The sequence below is a fragment of the Rousettus aegyptiacus genome, unplaced genomic scaffold, assembly GCF_014176215.1.
Source record: "Rousettus aegyptiacus isolate mRouAeg1 unplaced genomic scaffold, mRouAeg1.p scaffold_m13_p_9, whole genome shotgun sequence".
NCBI lineage: Eukaryota > Metazoa > Chordata > Mammalia > Chiroptera > Pteropodidae > Rousettus > Rousettus aegyptiacus.
Genome location: NW_023416312.1, coordinates 87,880,218 through 87,892,581, shown reverse-complemented (window position 1 = coordinate 87,892,581; position 12,364 = coordinate 87,880,218). Strand labels below are relative to the sequence as shown.

Below are 12,364 nucleotides of genomic sequence, written 5' to 3'. Positions count from 1 at the left end.
TGTCAAAAATTTGGGTAAATAGGCATGGGGTATATGGGGTCTGTGTTATCTTTATAATATTTTTGTAAACCTAACACTGTTTTTTAAAGAAGTTCATTTAAAACTTATTTTTAAGTATCAAATACCCAACAGCATTTTGGCTCTTCAAGTTTCTGTTTATTTCCAACTTTATACCTCAGCTATAGACTTTGGAAACCTATAGAAGCTGAATGCTAGAGCTGGATCAGAACTTAGAAATAATCTAATCCATAGAATGGAAGTGAAGTGCGCAGACACTAGATCAAAATGCCTATTTGACCATAAAAACATGTCCTTCAGTTTACTCATCTGAAAAATAGGATAATACATTCTTCATAAGGCTTTAATGAGAATTAAACAAGTTAACATTTCCAAAGCTTTTAAACAGTGTTTGCTACATAAGTGGGTACTACAATGTTTATTAAAATAAGTAAAACATAATCAGCTGAGGAGATTCTAGTTTAATTGTCATGGATTGGAACCCAGGCATCAACATTTATTAAAAACTCCCTCAGTCACTCTAATGTGCAGCAAGAGTCAAGACCCAGCAATCTATTCCATTGCTTCTTAAATGTTAAAATGGGTAGAATTCACCTGCAGGTCTTGTAAAAATGCAAATTCTGTTTAGTAGGTTTGGGGCAGAGGCTGCATTTTTTTAACAAACAGCCAGGTGATGTAGATTCTGCTAGTCTGTGGCCCACATTTTGAGTAGAAAGAGTCTAATCCAATTTCTTTCATTTTCTAATTGAGATTAATGTCTTGCTCAAGGTCGTATGGCTAATTAGTAGCAGAGTCGACTCAGGGCTCTGACTTCTTTTTCTACTCTCCTTTTGTCTATTTCCACCTTCACTACTACCTCCAACCAAACATAAAATGCATCCTTTGTGTCCAAGAGCAGCAGTTCTCCACCTTTTTCTCTATAGTGATACCCTGTTGACATATGGGACATTCCTACATATGACAAGGACATAGGTAACCCTAGGGTCCTTGTTGTTCCCACATATCTAGCTGTACCTCCTACACTCTCTGCCATTTCAGGAAGTATGTCCAGGTGTAAATACATCAGGGTGACACCAATAGAAGGTCAACTCTGAATGTGCTTGAACTTTTTTTGAATCATCTGAAACTTTGATCCATTACTAGTAACATGATCATCCTAGCTCTCACTATCAGTTTTCTATATATCAACCACAATGGTACTGCCATCATAGAAGAACTTAAAATTTTAGAGGGTTTTTGTAATCAGTGTTACTTGTGATGGGCTATGCCAATGGCGTTTGGTGGTCCTAGGTTGTAAGGGTTCCTAAAGGAATCTTGGGGAGCTTTATGAGCATCAAAGACTGGCATGGTATAGGGGAGGAGAACTTTACTACTCCTTGTCAGAAACCTCTAGAATTCAGGCTCCATAAAATTCTTCCCCTTCTCCAGCAGCCACATTTCTGGTTTTCCCTGAGGTTTTGCCCCCACCCCAATCAGCTGCTCCACCTGCTATTTAACTCATTTAAATGTCAAACCAACTGTACCAATTAGTACAGGCCCAGCCAACCAGAGCTTGAAAAGAAATGAGGTGTAAATGCAAAAGTCAGGATGAAGAAGCCCTTACAAAATGCTCTCCCCATCTCCCCAGGTCAGCTTATATTTTTCCAAGGTAGGAATGTTTTTTTGGATGGTATGAGAGCAGAAATGGGAACACATGTACAGTGGAAAGCAAATATGGCCAGGAAAGACCTTGGTGAGCTCATCTTTTCCAATTGTTTGCAAAGTTGTATTGAACTTTCTCTGGAAATCTCATGACATTCAACAGGAAGAATCAAAGTAACCCTGTGAAGTGTTCACATGGGGATTGTTAATAAGGAGTATAATCAAGTGTATGTACAGATTAATCAGACTCATTAGAAGAGAAATGTTTATAATTATGTCTAAATATGCTTAGATCCTGTGACAGAGACAAGAGTCACTTGGGAATTGCCTGAAATGGCCATATGCAGTACAATTTGCACTACAGACTATGCTTAAATATCAGGCACCTGAATCGAGTGGCCACTTTATGACAAACAATATTCTACACCTTAAGTTTTTCAACTGAATTAAATTGATAACACCATATCAACACAGCAAAATGACCGTAATTAGTACTACTGCTTTGGACTCCAGCTCCTAAAAGAAAGGAGCTCAGAGAAACAGTCCTTACTTGTATTATTTGCCTTCCATCTTAACAAAGTGCAGAACCACCCACTCCCACGTCCCACATCTGCCGTCACCAGTTCTGGTCACTAGAAATGATGCTCAAGAAAGAATAAATGTCCCAGGGGAAAGCCAGGCAGCACTCTTCAGTGGATAGAGTTCTGAGCTGGAAGACCTAGTCATATCCAAGATCTGCCACTAACTCACCTGGTAACATCACTGGCATTCTCTCAGCTTCAGTTTCTTCATTGGTAAAATGAGGGGAGTATATAAGATCAGTTCAAAGATGACTTCCAGATTCCACCTGCTAGGGTTTCTCTAGAAGCTATTCTCTTCCTCTTAGCTGTCATTGTACAGTCACTGAAGCATCTGTAACTGAATATATTTGTGCTCAGACTCCTGCTTTCCACTAAAGGGCCACGTCTTCAAAGCTGGAGGAAGGAGGCTAGTAATCAGCCATGGATTTGTTTTAACCTTTTCAAACCAACTCCCCAAGATCTCCAGAATCTCTGTTCTAAGCATGCTGGCAAGGCAGAACTTACATGTCTTCAATCAGCAGGCTTTATTACTTAACATGAGTATTAAATATTTGGGCCAGAGAGAAATCCCAAAATATCAAATTCAACAGAGTGGGCAGACATGGGTTTGAGTGCAAAGCCCACCCCATTTTAACTGCGTGACATTGACCACATTATATAACTCCTTGGAATCACAATTTCTTCATCTGCTGGGACTGCTAATAATAGTATGAACACACTGGGTTCTTCTGAGGATTCAAAGAGACAAGACACATACCTTTCCCAGGACATGGCTAACATTCAAAAAAGGGTAGCTCTGAAAGTCAGGCTTTTTATTGCCCTCCTGCATGTGCAACAATTGTAAGAGTGAATATCTCCTTGTCTGCCTGAAGTTCCTGCACACCCATGCATCTATCACTGATCCTCAGACAGAAATGGTGACAATGCTGGCAGATACAGAAGCAAGATTTGTGGGGTAGGCCCATGTGTGGAAAAATAAAGAAGGAAAGAAGGAAGGAGAGAAAAAAAAAAAGCAAGCAAACAATGACTCACTTCGTAGGATTCCAGATGATACTTTGGCTATATACAGCTTTGAATTCCTCATCTTAAGGTTGCGATTGAAACTGTGGCTGTAGTTGTATTCAGGATGGAACTTCTCTTCCTTTTCCCCAGAAACAACCTGAGAAATGCCCTACCGGTGGGGCAGAAGAACAGTTGGCTGCATGCCTCTTCGGCACCTGTTAGAGTCCACACTACTTAATCCAAAGAAAATGGAAGACAGAAACTTCCTGAGAAAGTCCCACTGGCTCCCTCCTGGATTTCAGGACCTTAAACTGAACTTAATAGAATGTATTACTTCGAAGTATGCTATTTTGCCTTCTCACCCATTAAATTCAAAAGCAAGATCATCTAAATCTTGCTTATGCCTGAAATGAGAGACATCCCCTCTCTTCTATCACTGGTCTGACAAGTTCTTTTTTCCAATCTCTTATTGGGACTTCTGAGAAATAACAATGCAGATTATTGATGCTGAGAAGTATTTTGCTCTGCAATTGTTTTCGTTTTCCCCTTTAGAAGCAATAGCAATTGAAGAAAAATAAAGTTGGATTATCTTAAAATTGGGTAAAAATGTACGGTTAAAGGAAAAAAATCCCCAAACTCCCCCTTTTTCACTGAGAAAAACAAATCTATTACATCTTCTCTTTTGAGATTCCAAAGGCCTCACTTCGCATATGATATCAGGATATTTAATAAATATTATTTAATAAGAACAAATAACTCCCTCCCCCAACACATGTCTTAGTCTTTTCTTCTGTAACAGAACCAATGTTATTTCTTTCCCATCTTTCCCTATAGATCATGTTTTCTAAAGAATATTCCAAAAACTTTCAGAGCAGAAGGTTCCAGTCCTGACTCTACTACTTAACAGATATGTCTTCGGGCAAGTTATTTAACCTCTCTGTACTTAAGTTTTCTCATTTTAAAATGAGGATAAAAATAGTACCTCTTTTTTCCAGTCTAGTTCTGCTGATTAGAATGATTTAACATATACAAGCAACCTGGCACATGGAAGGTATTTGAGAACCAACTGCCACCACAGCCTTTCAACATAAGAACCATGAAAACAGTTTAATCACAAAAACATACCCTACCAACCCCCATTTTTTCCAGGAAATGGCCAGCCACAGACAATATTCCACCCTTAAGATTTAATATGCTTCCCTTTTTTAAAATGTCCCCCAAATGCTCACTTACCCCCTTGCAGCTAACCAAAGACTGCCAACTATACCTGTAGACCAATTAAGTTTTCCCTGCTTCCAAAATTCTTCCATAAATTGAATGTTTGCCAATCAGAAACTGTCTCAGTATTACGGCAGTCCCCAACCTTTTTGGCACCAAGGACCAGTGCTCTTATGAGAATCTAATGCCTGATGATTTGAGGTAGAGGTGAGGCAATAATGCTAGCACTGAGGAGCAGCTGCAAATACAGATGAAGCTTCCACCCCTTGCCCACTGCTCACCTCCTGCTGTGCAGGCCACGGACAAGTACTGGGTCTGGAATTGGGGATCCCTGCTCTATACAACTTAATCTACTTTCTAACACTTGTACCCATACTAAAACAAAAGTTATTGCAGAAAGTTTATGAATCAACAGACTATGTTAATTTTGTCTCTGACTTAGTTTCATCTTCGACATGCTTGAGAAATAGTAGCTATGTGATTCATAGCTCTGTACCTCACTCCACTTGCCAGCTGTTTTATAATGAATGAGCAATAGAACCTTGCACATAGAAGGCATGCATTCATATTTATGAAATAGTTAATAGTATGTTAACTATTAATCAACATTTATTGAGTTTCCTACATCTCTGCCCCTTGTGCTAGATGTATTCACCCACATTCTCCCTTTTTATACATTATTCATCAACTAAACCTTACATAGGTTGAAAACCTATTTATTTTCCAGAAATTGTGTTAATAATACAGAAGAGCTCTATTGTATATGAAAATTGAGATTTGGAGATTCTGAGTCTGACATTTTGACATTTTTGACTTAGACTTTTTTTACGTATACTTGAAAATAGTATAGCTAGTGAGTTTTCCTCAGCAAGCTGTAATTATGAGGAATTAAATAAGTAATATTCTTATCTTTTACCTTATTTTGCCAATCCTTGTAATATACTTCCCTAATTTCCTTCAAGATCTCTTTTCCTTTGACACTTTACCCTGTGTAGGAATGTAAGGTAGGGGCAATGGAATAAAGATTTCCTTAAAATAAGAAGATGTACCCAAATGTCCACTGATGATGAATGTGGTATATCTACAGAAAGTGATATATCCATACAATGAAATATTATTCAGTCCCACCAGCAATGTATGAGGCTTTTTTTCCCCCACATCTTCTCCAACACTTGTTATTACTTGTCCTGTTGTCCTGAAAAATGGTAAAACTACTACGGAAAACAGTATGGATGTCTCTCAAAAAACTAAAAATTGAATTACCATATGATCCAGCAATCCCTCTTCTGGGTGTTTACCCAAAAAACCTGAAAATATTTATCCACAAAGATATATGCACCTCGATGTTCACAGCAGCATTAATCACCGTAGCCAGGATGTGGAAGCAACCAAAGTGTCCTACACCAGATGATTGGATAAAGAAGCTGTGGTACATATATACAAGGAAATGTTACTCAGCCATAAGAAGAGATGAAATACTGCCACTTGCGAAAACATAGATGGACCTCGAGATAATCATGCTAAGCAAAATAAGCCAGATAGGAAAATTCAAAAACCACATGATACCACTTAGATGTGGGATATAAACCTAAAATCAACAAACATGACAAATAAAGAGTCTCATGGACATGGACAATAGACTGCTGGTTACCAGAGGGAAAGGGAGGAGGCAGGAAGTAGATAGGGGTCAAAGGAGTCAAATATTTGGTGACAGCAGTAAATCTAACTATGGGTGGTGAACACACAATGTAATATATATACAAAATACTGTTGAATTGTACACTTAAAATTTATTGGATTTTGTTAATCAATGTCATCCTAATAATTTTAAATTTAAAATAATAAAATAAATAAAAATAAAATTCCAATAATTTTTTAAAAGAAATATTATTTAGCTTTAAAAAGGAGTGAATTTCTGACACACACTACAACATGGATGAAAATTGAGGACATTATGCTAAATGAAATAAACTAAAAGACAAATATACTGTATAATTCCATTTATGTGAGGTATCTAAAGTAGTCAAACTCAGAAAAAGAGAATAGAATGGTGGTTGCCAGGGGCTAGAGGAAGAAAGGAATGGGGAATTGTTATCTAATGGGTACAGAGTTTCGGTTTAGGAAGAAAAATTTCTAGCAATCTGTTGCACAACAGTGAATATACTTAACACTATTGAACCGTACACTTAAAAAAAGTTAATATGGTAAATGTTATTATGTAGTTTTTGCCACAAAAAATATTAGAAGATGCAGATTCAACAGTAATCAGAGAGCTTTGACGGGGCAGCATGAATCCAACAGTCTCAAGTATCTCCCACAATACCTTTCATTTCGAATGAAGGACTGTCACTCAACACACATGTTTCTCTTCCATTGGCATGACTTCTGTATCTTCTTATTTATAATCCTGCTAGTGAGCTTTACTTCAAGCAGGAAACTAAAGAAGCAGAAGTTCATGAGACAAGCATTTTCCCACCAATTGCTTTCCGATTGACACTTAGCAATATTCAACTTCCTCTAAGGCATGGCAAATGGAAATTTTTAGTTGCTCATCTCAACCATATCCTCTTATTACAAGTAGCTCTTTCAGAGTCACTCCATGGGAGCTTTTGACTAAGCTTGAAGAAAAACTGAGTCACTGTATGCATATGAAATATGTTCATAATACATGTTTAAAACTCCAGAGCCTAACTTCAAAATCCTCATTACTGTGAAACCCATCACAAAAAAAGGGACTCCAAGGCAAAAGTGACCAAATAGCATAAAATTGATAAGCATAGAGTGACTGGGATAAAAAAGAAAACTAAGTTCTGCTTAAAATTTCACATTGTTCACTGTGTGTGTGTGTGTGTGTGTGTGTGTGTGTGTGTGCGCACGCACGCGCACGTGTGTGTGTATTTCTGGCCAGTCTAGGATGTTTTCATTTATCATAGTGTTCATGTAAACAAGGCGGTTAATTGCATAAATACTTCCAGGCTTGTTGAAGAGAACATCAATGTTTTTTTTTTTACCTCTAACCATTTGCATAATAAACTCTAAACAAATCTCTCATTACCAATTTCCCTGAATAGCAAACATATTCTGCTAAAAATAGAAATCTTGGAAAACAGTATGAAAGTTCCTCAGAAAACTAAGAATTAATCTAACATATGATCCAGCAATCTCTCTTCTGGGTATTTATGCTAAAGACTTGAAAACTCATATCTGAAAAGATAGTTACACACCAATATTCATGGCATCATTATTAACGGTGGCCAACATGTGGAAGCAACCGAAGTGCCCTACGATAGATGATTGGCTAAAGAAGATGTGGTAAATATATACAATGGAATATTACTCAGCCATATGAAGAGTTGAACTACTGCTATTTGCGACAACATGGATGGACCTCAAAATAATCATGCTAAGCAAAATAAGCCACCCAGAAAAAGTTGAAAGCCACATGATATCACTTATGTGAGATATAAACCTAAAAGCAACAATGAACAGGACAAACAGAGACTCACGGTCATGGACAACAGACATGTGGTTACCAGAGGGTAGAAGGAAGGGGGTGGGGGGAGTTGGATGGGTTAAAGGGGGTCAAATATGTGCTGACAGAAACAAATCTAACTATGGGAGGTGAACATATAATGTTAATACACACACACACATAGATATATATACACACACATATATATGTATATGTGTGTGTGTATGCCTTACTGTTAAAGTATATAGCTGAAACTTATTGGATTTTGTTACCCAATGCCACCATAAAAATGAATAAATGAATGAATGAATGAATGAATGAATAAATAAATAAATAAATAAATAAATAAATAAATACAAATAGGGACCTCAGAAGCAGATGGAGATGCGTGAACCCAAATCACCTTCATTTTGTCTTCAGAATGTCCTTAGATTCATCATCTACCCATGGCCTTGCCTCTCTTTTCACCACCCATATCCCCTGCTTATATTGTGCCATCCTATCAGTGGATACTTACAAAATAGTCTCCCAATTTTTTCTCTACCATCAAGTATCTGCTTAATTATAGTAATATCAATAATAGTAATGGTAGTAGTAGTAATAATAATGGTGGTAATGATAATAATTGTTACAATTTATATACAAATATATACAATGTAATATATGTCAGGCACAGCACTAAATCTTTTATGTACATGGTTTCCTTTAATACTCATAAAAAGCTTTGTGAAATAGATCCTGTCTGTCCCACTTACAGATAAAGAAGTATAAGTTAAAACCTAACACGCAGTCAAAGACCTAACACAGCTAGTAAATAGAACTAGGTCTATCTGATTCCAAAGTCAGTTATCTTTCTGCTTCCCCATGCCACCACAAGGAATTATGTTTTCAGAATATGGCAAATATTATAAAGAATTCCAGATGTTATAATCCACATTCATATAATGCATGACGACAAATTAAAATGTGGTCTTTATTTTTCAACTAACCACCAGGACTTCTGTATCCAAGTGAATGATGACACTTTGAGTTGTCCCCATGAAAAGACATATACTGATTCCAAGGACATAAACTTTGCTCCAATATTCCAATATTTCTGCAGCTCTTTTTTTTTAAATCAGAACTGCCTCCAAACCTCACTTTGAAACCACACAGGGGAATTTGTCTTTTTACCAGAGAGACATAGTTCATTTCTAAATTCAAAACATTCATTGCCAAGCATGACACCCACCTTATTCACAAGTGTGGGCTCTAATGACTTTTAGCTGTTTGTTCAAATATAGCCTGTTCTCAGAGGACAAAGATTTGTCACCACTGAGGGGATTCAAAGAAATGTGTTATAGGCTCTGAATTCAATTTGACAACTAGGTTGCTTCCTCCTCTCCAACACCCAGCATCTGGTTTGCCAAATTTCGTGGAAAACAGGCAACAAGGAATTAAATTCTTTTCTGAATTGGAAAACTAACTTTTCCCTCTAAATGTAATGATAAGTCCTAGAAAGTTTTTTTTTTCTCCATCAGACATTCATAGATCCTGGAAAGGATATCAGTGGAAACCAGTTTCTAGTTGGCCTTTAATTTGGAATGGCCAGAATCCAACTGGCTCCCTATGGTTTATTCATAGTGTTAGGTAGCTAGTGAGACAGAAGCAATAGGGGAACAGAGGAATAGAGGCCCAGCCTAGAGACCACCCAAAGAATACCCTATTGGTAGTTAGAGTATTCATTCTGCATTCCCAGATAAAAAGGACAGGAGGGCCATAATCTATAGCTTGTTTAATCCAGGTACAGATGCCTGTGCAGAAGGTACTACCCTAATCTGCCTACAATCTAATGCACATTATACTGTCATTATAATACTACATTTATGCCTGGAAGCTCATGAATCTATCTATAACATACTGAATTCTGGGTAAGTACATTGCAGTAGGCAAAGAGTTATATAGCAGCCAACTAACTCTCAGTCAGGGTGACTTCACATATGGATCATTTAAGATCTCCCAACACAACCCAAATACAATGCAGACCTTCCCACTTCTGTGTTGTTACAGCTCTTTGCTGAAAATCTGTCTTATCTCTTCACCTCCCAAATTCCACAGAGCTGCATCCTTCCTTAGCATGGCCCACCTCCTTCTAAAATGTACTTTCAATAAATCTTACTTTTTCTAAATCTCACTGACCTGTAATTCTTTACTGGTTAGCAGGGAAGAACCGAGGGACAATGCACAACACACAACACCATCGCCCTTCTCCTCCTCCATGCTGCTGGGGTGACGCCGGATTTCACAATAGTGAAACAGGAAACTACTTTTCACTGCAACTTTCCTTTGGTTGGAACTGTTTACTCCACTCATAAGTAATTGTCGGTATAAAACTCTATTCCTAATGTCTGATGTATCTCTGTGAGAGGAGAGAGCAAGCCTCCTTACCAGGTGGCTGCTTAGAGATAAATGGGCAATAGCAAACCAGCTACCAGTTGGTTGTTCTTGCCACCACCTTTAAATACATATTTCAAGTTGTCTCTCATGCTCCTACTGATAAAATATTCTAGCATATCTATTGCTCAGGAAGTAATCATCTCAACATAAGCTTGATAGACTAAACCACATCGCTAATTAAATTATATGTTTTGTGGATCAATTAATTCATACAAATAACACATTAATTTAACACTCTCATAAAGTCAAGATGTTTGCATTTTAGTACCACATAGGACATGAAGAGGAATTGTTATTTTGGTGCTGGAGATATTTTACCAAACTAACATCCCTGGGCTAAGCAATGAGACCCTCAGGATGTGGGAATTGAGAAGAAAGTACTTCAAAATAGCCTGAGGAACTGAGGGCTAACCTGAGGCTAGCCCTTGAGGAAATGTGAAAGTAAACCCAAAGCCATTATGAATGAGATTGATACTGTAATTAAATTTCATGTCATATTCTCTGAGCTACATAATGCCTTTAAAATGCCTAGGAGCACTATAATCAACAAACAATGGGGGGGAAAGAGTTTCATGATCTTCTTTTCAAGTAAAGCAAACAGTGGATTGAGCCATTTATCAGAAGCATTAGTGAAATCTAGCATCTGCCCTTAGATTTCATGGAAAATCGCACTCTGAATAATCCAGGGAGCAATCATTTTGTGGCAATTTAATAGAGGCCCATTGGACTCTTGAAGCATTCTCCCACATTCCTCTTCTCACCTTTTATTCCCAGACTTCCACATCTCTCTCCAGCCTCTGATATCCATCTGAAGTAACTCTCACAGACATCCAGAAGCTGGTCTAAGATGCTTTCTAGATTAACAGAGTCTTTGTGACTGCCTTAGACCTGTGTTTAACTTCATAAAGTAACAAATTCAAGTGAAACCCAGTTCAGATACCCAACTGAGGATCTGGTGTTAAAAGCACATTATACAAAAAAAAAATTGTGTCTATAATATTCTCATTAGTGACTAAAATCCACATTCCCACATGAACTGGAAGTGCTCAATTTCTTCCCGAGGGATTTGTCTCTTACTAGGCTGCCTTTATTAGAGTTAAGGCACAGTCAGATATTCTTTATTTGTGCAAGTGTCTATGCAAGCCTCTAAGAGTTCTTCAGTCATTCTCTTCAGTTTGGCTTTTAATATTACTTAAGGGAAAATTTTGTTTCACATGTATCCTGAGCACATGACAATATCCAAGTCATATTAGAAGGCAGTGAAATGTTGTAATAAGCACTTCTAGAAAGTGAGCAAATTCCAAAAAAAATTACCTGTACTTACTGCGCCTTTTCTCCATCGACAGAATCTGTCTGCATCAAGAAATGTTTTAGCAATACTAATGTAGTGTTTTAACCCTAAATGCATTCAGCTTTCCTTGCCTAAGGAAGCCCTAAGTTATAAAGCCAAATGGCTGACAGTGGAAGTGGCTCCCTTTTCCTTTGCCATATTATCTTCCTTCAATACAGACTCTTGATTTTTTTTTTTGGTAACTTTGCTTCTTGGTAGATCCCATGAAAATTCAAAATGATAATGAAGAATTTACATTTTCCCCCACTCTCTGGAGACTGACAGCCACAGAGAAAACATTCCTAATTTGCCGTTTTTCAGCATGTTGCCTGCCACTAGTAAATAACAGAGCCTGAACACAGTCTCTTTCAAAGGCTGCATTTGCTCCTGCTGAAGTTTGTGGAAACTTCAGGTTTGAAAAAAAGTAATTTTACCAGAGCTTGTCTGTTACTACCTGAGACAAGATTCTTTTTTTACCTCCTGCATCTCTCTTTAAAATATCACATATTATTTTAGAAGTCCAAGAGTTGAAACAGCCTCTAATGACATTCCCAGACATATCGGTGGCCCCCAAGTCAAATCCTGAGAGCTGCGGCACTTGGGAATTTGGTTAGAAAATTCCTTTCCTTTGTAGTATAGCAGATACCTAATCCACCTTCAGGTCAA

At 37.6% G+C, this 12,364-nt stretch overlaps 1 long non-coding RNA gene across 1 annotated transcript in view; it reads right to left on the bottom strand.

Moving 5' to 3' along the window:
• Window positions 1-10,208, bottom strand: part of LOC107497094 — a 50,283-nt gene extending 40,075 nt beyond the window's left edge. Inside the window, exon 1 of the long non-coding RNA XR_001593718.2 lies at window positions 10,111-10,208. This is a non-coding gene — a long non-coding RNA (uncharacterized LOC107497094). The remainder of the gene's footprint in view (window positions 1-10,110) is intronic.
• Between the last annotated feature and the right edge of the window lie 2,156 nt (window positions 10,209-12,364).